Genomic DNA, 6,556 nt, shown 5'->3' on the forward strand with positions numbered 1-6,556 from the left:
CATGGAGGAAAACTGGATAACCTAACTATATAATACAACCATATTAGGGATGACTGCCGATTCCATGGATATGTTCAAACTAAAAAAAAAAACCCACAAAATTCTGTATTCCTCTAAAAGGGAACAGAATCATGTTTTATTGAAATTGCCACATATATCAAAGTATATATTTCAAACCACCTCCAACTGTGGTTTCAAATCGCATGTCTTTTTTCCTGCTGCTTTGTGGCAGCAACTGTCAATCAGGATCATTTAAGACTCACAGCTCAAGCTCACGAGACACAACCAGGCAGAAAAATGTTTCTCGTTCCAGCACCAAGGGTTAGACTTTATGACTTAGATGTTTTAATAAATAAAAATAACCACACTGTATTCACTCCATACGAGTGTGGAACATGGGTGCAAACTGCAACTTGATTAGTGGGCTGCAGATCTTCAAGTGATGTGGATTTTAACTGAATTAGGTCACCAGTCTTTTTGGCGATGGATTATGAACATCCCCCTTAAATCTCTTTTTTAACGTACAGTATGGAGGCATTTCAAGATAACACTTGATTAAGAAGATTTATTTGATTTATTCAGAGTTGGCCTAATTTGGTGGTTCTTTTAAAATGATATGGCCAGCTAAGGTCTCAGCTAAGGTTACTTTTTCATGCCTTTTTTTCTTAATTAAACTTCTCGTGTTAGTATCTGAGACTCAGTAGTGGTTAGTGCTTATTATACTTGGATATTATAATTTTTTGAAAGGACAGTTGTTTTTTTTAATTCAAGTACATTTTTGTTTTTGTCCACTGGGGAGAAGCAGTGAGTAACTTATTTATTTTCACACTGTGACATGAAACAGCTGATATTATATCAAGGAGAGTGAACCCAAACTGTGAAGAAAATGAGACACACAAAGCCAAACAGGCTGAGTATAATAATCCATTTTGTTTAAATAATAAGTATTAATGTTGTCCATGATTTTTACCATTTATTTTAAAGTCCAGTGTGTAAACAGGTCTTAAATAAATTTTAGCCCCAGTTGTGTGCTTTTATACTACATGACATATTCTTAATCAAGCTGATTTATGTAGAGTTACTTAAAGCTAATAAAGCTAGCTGCTAATCAACTACTACTCTTCTGTACTACTACTACTCAGAGGTGGAAAGTAACAAAATACATTTACTCAAGTTAATGTATTGAATACTTTTTTTGTGTATTTTGTACAATTTAAAATCAGGATTTTGTATTTTACTTGAGTACATATTGACTCAGGTATTGTACTTAGTTACCTTATAAATCCTATCCGTTACTGAGTAAAAATTAAAATTACTAGCATTGCTAATAGTAGTAGTAGTAGTAGGTACAGAAGAGTAGTAATGCTAATTTTGCAATAATAACAATAAATAAAAATAATATTAATAATAATAAATACGTGGACTGGGTAAATAAGCATTGTGTTATACAAGGTAGAAAATTATATACAATTTGCGAGACGCAGACAAGGTACGTTAAAGGAAAAATAAATTAATTAATTGGGAGACCCGGGTGACATTGAAGGTAACACAGGTGGCTGTCACGTGACGATGCGTCGTCACTGAAAAACAACATGGCGGCTGAAGAAGAAAAAATAGTCAACAGTTTGTTGAAGGTTCTTGCGCAGGAAAACCGGAGGAACGACACGGACATTTTTTTAGTGTAGCTTGTAGTTTGATCAACACGCGGCGTTCGTGTTCCTAAACTTAGGTAAAAAGTGAAGAAGCCGCGATGTTATTCCGAAGAATTTGTGATACAACGGAAGTGAAAATGTTCCCAAACCGCGCGCGACTGCGTGACGACACACCATCGTCACCTGCTAACTACACAGGTAAGTGTAATGTACACACTGAGAACATCTGTAATTTACACTTAATTTGTGTGTGATTGTGCTACAGAAAGGTTTATTTTAACAGAATTGTTCATAAAACCCCATTTTAAATATATGTTATAAAACGAAATTAAGTTATGTCAATTGAACAAGGTAAAATAGTTTAAACTGAATGGGTTATCAATGTATTTATTACTTCATGTAGAACATATTAGAAATGTATTCAAAGATAAATAATAAGTCTTTATACACATATTTTTATTTTCACAATCAACCATGATCATCAATCTATTGATTGTTTTCTTGATGAATGCTGAATATTAATGTTGATTGCTGTTTTCCAAACCTCATAACGATCAAATATTTTATCCACAAACCAGTTTTAATCAGTTTGACTGATTTCTTTGTTATGTGTGAAGCAAATAAACCGGGGGAATATTCACGTTTAAGAAGCTGGGGAAAAAAAGTCAGAGCTTGTTTTAATTTAATCTAGAAAAGCACTAAAACCAATTCTTCTATTATCGACTTATCATTGCAGCCTGACATTCAGTGTAGGTGTTCATTATTCCTCAAAATAAGATCAGGACAGAAGAAAATACTTGTAATAAATTCCACAAAAAACACATAATTCACACAACTTCTTTTCTTCCTCATCATTTTTTAATCTGCCAACCTCCAGGGTAAGGGTAAAGATGGTTAATCATAGGTGAACAACTAAAGACCTCTTTGATAAGTTTGCTTTAATATAAGATCACATCCTGCCAGTAACTTACTTTTTGTGTCCATGCTGCATGATCAATTATTGTTATAAATAGACTGTAGTCCATGAAGTATTGTGTGATTTACTCCAAAAAAATTATTCTCTCACCCTGTTTTCACCCTGGATTGTGTAACTTTGGGTGATTTAATATAATAATTAGTTGTTGTTGTTGTTGTTGTTGTTGTTGATATTATTCTGCCTCTGTAACATCTGTATGCGATATGAGAGGTGGGTGGTTGAACGAGCGGATTTTTTTGAGCAGTAGAATTCACTTCTGAAACATTTTTATTAGTGTTTTTCAGTCGTGATCCAACCGGTTTTTGGAGCCGTCTCGCTTTACTTGTGCAATGTCACTGTTGCCTTTATCTGTCTTGACCTCCTGTGTGCAGCACGACATTGTTGCCGGGCGTCAGAAGATCCAAAACACGGCTATATTTACTTAAACGATAAGGGTTGGATGATGGGATTAATAGGTTCGTGTACTGACAGCTCTGACTTACAGCAGCAGCACAGTGCATTTTCCCCCTTTACTGTTATTTTAGCACATTCTGCATATGACAGAAATAGATAAACATTGAATATGAAATGCCAAAACAAACCAGCTACAGGTGTGTTTAAGGTTTGCAACTCAAAAATAGTTGTAGTAGTATAGAAAACATGGAGAGGAGCGATCTGAGGTCGTCCGTCAATGATCAGAAGGTGTACATGCAAACAGAAGCGTGCATGTTTACACACAGTATACAGCAGTTCTGTTTTCACAGACCATCCTGTAACTGTGCGCTGCAGAGGGAGTCGATCCTGATTAGTTACCGCACTCGCTCAATTATTTTGCCACTTCGCAGCTATCTTCACAAGTTACTGCGCTCTTATACCGACAGCCTCGTCTGATAATGAAAAATGTGTCCGTGTTGTTTTCATTTGATTTAATTTTGTTATCATACAGCACAAGATGGAATGCAAACATTTAAATTGTTCCAGTTAAACTGGTGTGAAATATTACAACACGGAGCAAGAACCCAAACAAACAAATCAGCGAGGAAAGAGAAAGCAACAAAACAGAATCACAGACAAACAAGACGTGGAATGTGTGATGTGCCATCTCGCTCATTTATGAGTGTTTTAACAGGCTGCAATGATTAATCAATTACTAAATTAATTATCAACAAGTGTTCTTGCAAATAAAAACGTTTTTTCTGATTTGTCAGCCTCTTAAATGTGAATATTTTCTTGTTTAGTTATCGAAAGACATACTATCTATTTTTAATATTCAGAGAAAAAGCTTGGTTTATGCAGATTAATGTTACGTATTGTGTGAATAAGAATGGAGAGAAATCGACAACTTGGCCTCAAAAATGATCCAAAGTGTTACTTTGAGTTATATTATCTACAAATACAACTACAACAACACAGAAAATCCTTCTAGTTTGCTTTTGAATGTTGTCATACTTCCATAATTCCATGGATTTGTGTGATCGACAGTCCTGTAATTGAATCCTGGAGAGCAAACTTTGCTGGGGTCACTTTTGACATTTCTGTAAACTTCTACATTAAATAAGTGAAGCCTGAAGGCATCGTCCTCGCTGGTATGTCAACAGAGAATCGAGTGTGGCTTATTTGTACCCAAATTTATCCATTCGCCAACACTAATGAAAAAAAAAAAATTACATTTCCCTAAAAAAAATAATCAGTAAATACAGACAGTCCCCACTCAATGTAATCAAATCTGCCGCTTAAGCGTTTTGGCCCACCGAGCATCCTTATGAGAGCGATTAGGCTTATAATAATTCCCTGTTTGGAAGAAAATAAAGTAGCGTAATAACTCCTGTCCAATCCCTCACTGTCCCTGCTTGAGTAAATCTTCAGAAAAAAAAAAACCTAACTAACTCACTGAGTGGCATATCATCCATTTAGGTCTTGACTGACTGCAGTTAGAGTGGGCGGGGGGTGGTCGGGATGTAACGACCCACAGCTGGCTTTGCAGCGCCGTGCTATCACGCTGGCTGCCTGGGGAAAGCTATATTTAGTGGGCGCTAAGTAATAACTAAGTACAATGCAATGATCCGGCGACAGTAATTATACAACAAGGTGACAAGCAGATATCGAGTGGGAGCGGAAAGCCACACTTATCAGATCTCTGGACTGTGTTTATGTGACGTCGGGTGACTCACCGGCTGCTGCTGCTGCTTTTGCTGCCGCTGTGTTAACTTAAATCCACTACTTTCACTTTGCAACCTCCCCAGTGTGTTAAAGCTGAGAGAGGAGATGCCTCATGTTACTGCTCATGTTATACCAACCTCAATCTTTTTTTTTTTTTTCATACAGGAAGCACAGTGTGACTGGCTGCCATCACGTCCTCCAGTGTCACCACTTTAATGGACCGTGTCTCATCGTCGTCCAACAACAGCCCCTCCCTCCACAAATGAAAGGGTAACATGAAGAAGCAACATTTGTGTAGTGACTGAAGTGCGTAAGTCTTACTGCAAGGCTTTTGCGTTTCACTGACATTTAGATAGATAATGAGTAACAATCCCCCAGTCTCTAAATCCCCCCGTGAATCCACTGGCATTTAAGTCTATTTCCCCCCCCCCCACTGACTTTAAATATTTGATGAGGAGGGATGTTATCTAGAGAGGATATTCCTGGCATTGTGCAGATAGGCTTTGGCCACTGTGTCATACATCATACTCTCCTTTCCTCTGTTACATACATTTGTAAAATAACCAGGGAGAAACTGGAATATTGTTGATTATGTCCTCAGTTAATCTATTTGTTATTTGGTCCCTTATCAATCAATGCTTAGTGAACTTTAAAATAACAACGTTCTGTAACCAGAGCATATTGACATTTAAGAAGTTTAAATCAAAGAACGTGTTATTTTCTAAACACTCAAACAGATTAATTGATTTCCAGTTTAAATTTAGTCGTCGATTAATTATCAATGAACTATAAATTCTGTATAAATCAGCGGCACTGGCTGTCAAACGGTCTTCAAGGACAGGTTAATGACTAGATGTGGAAAATATAGACTGATTTACCGCAGTCGTAATTGCTCCATCACTCATTGCATTTCTTTTTAATTAATGGAATTAAATTTATGACACGAGTGTGTCAGCGTGTACATTTGGGTTTAGTGCGCGTTTTTATGAAAACGGCATTTAGCAGCCCTGTAGAAACATACAGTAGCTTTTCATCAATGAGCAAATCAAATCTTTACCCTTCTTGAAAAATGACACAACTACATCATTTTTTCGACCCCCTGCTCGTTCCCGATGAGTCTTCCGCGTCGATGGTGCCATTTAGAATTCACCCAGGTCACTTCCACAGCGCCAGTTCGCAGCCATGCACCTCCTCACCAACCCTCATACAGCTCAGTAGCTTAGCCATCAGTGCAGCGGGCTACATATTCGATATGACATCTCCTTCCATCTGCTAATGAATTTTTTATGTCCCTTCCTCTTGCACTCACACGCAGTTGGGGGGCCGTATCAGCTTCGTTCTGTAAAACTACGCTGCACTGTAAATGACAACGCTGCCTCTGGAATATGCGTCCCCATCGCTATAGATTGCTCTATAGTTGTTGTGTTGTTTTATTTGTTTATTCAGGATAATGTCCAGTCAAAGTGTTGTTGATATTCTAACTTTGTGTCAAAATCATTATGGACTCTTCTGAAGGGAGATATGTCCAAAAACATGATCCCAATAAAACAAGCTGTACATTTAATCAATATCAATATTTATCAGATAGAAAAAGGTGGCCTTTTGCTCTTTAAACAATGTTAAAGAAACCATATAATATGTATTATTGATTTCTAAAGCCTCTGCAAACCTTCATTTAAAGGGCAATTACATCACGTCATGTCATGTGTTGTACTACAGGGCCGCAGGCATGCAACAGTTTTACCTTAATGGAAGAAAACATTTTCTCTCTGTTTACCTTATCTGCTGT

This window comes from Microchirus variegatus (assembly GCF_963457635.1).
Source record: "Microchirus variegatus genome assembly, chromosome: 22".
NCBI classification, from domain to species: domain Eukaryota; kingdom Metazoa; phylum Chordata; class Actinopteri; order Pleuronectiformes; family Soleidae; genus Microchirus; species Microchirus variegatus.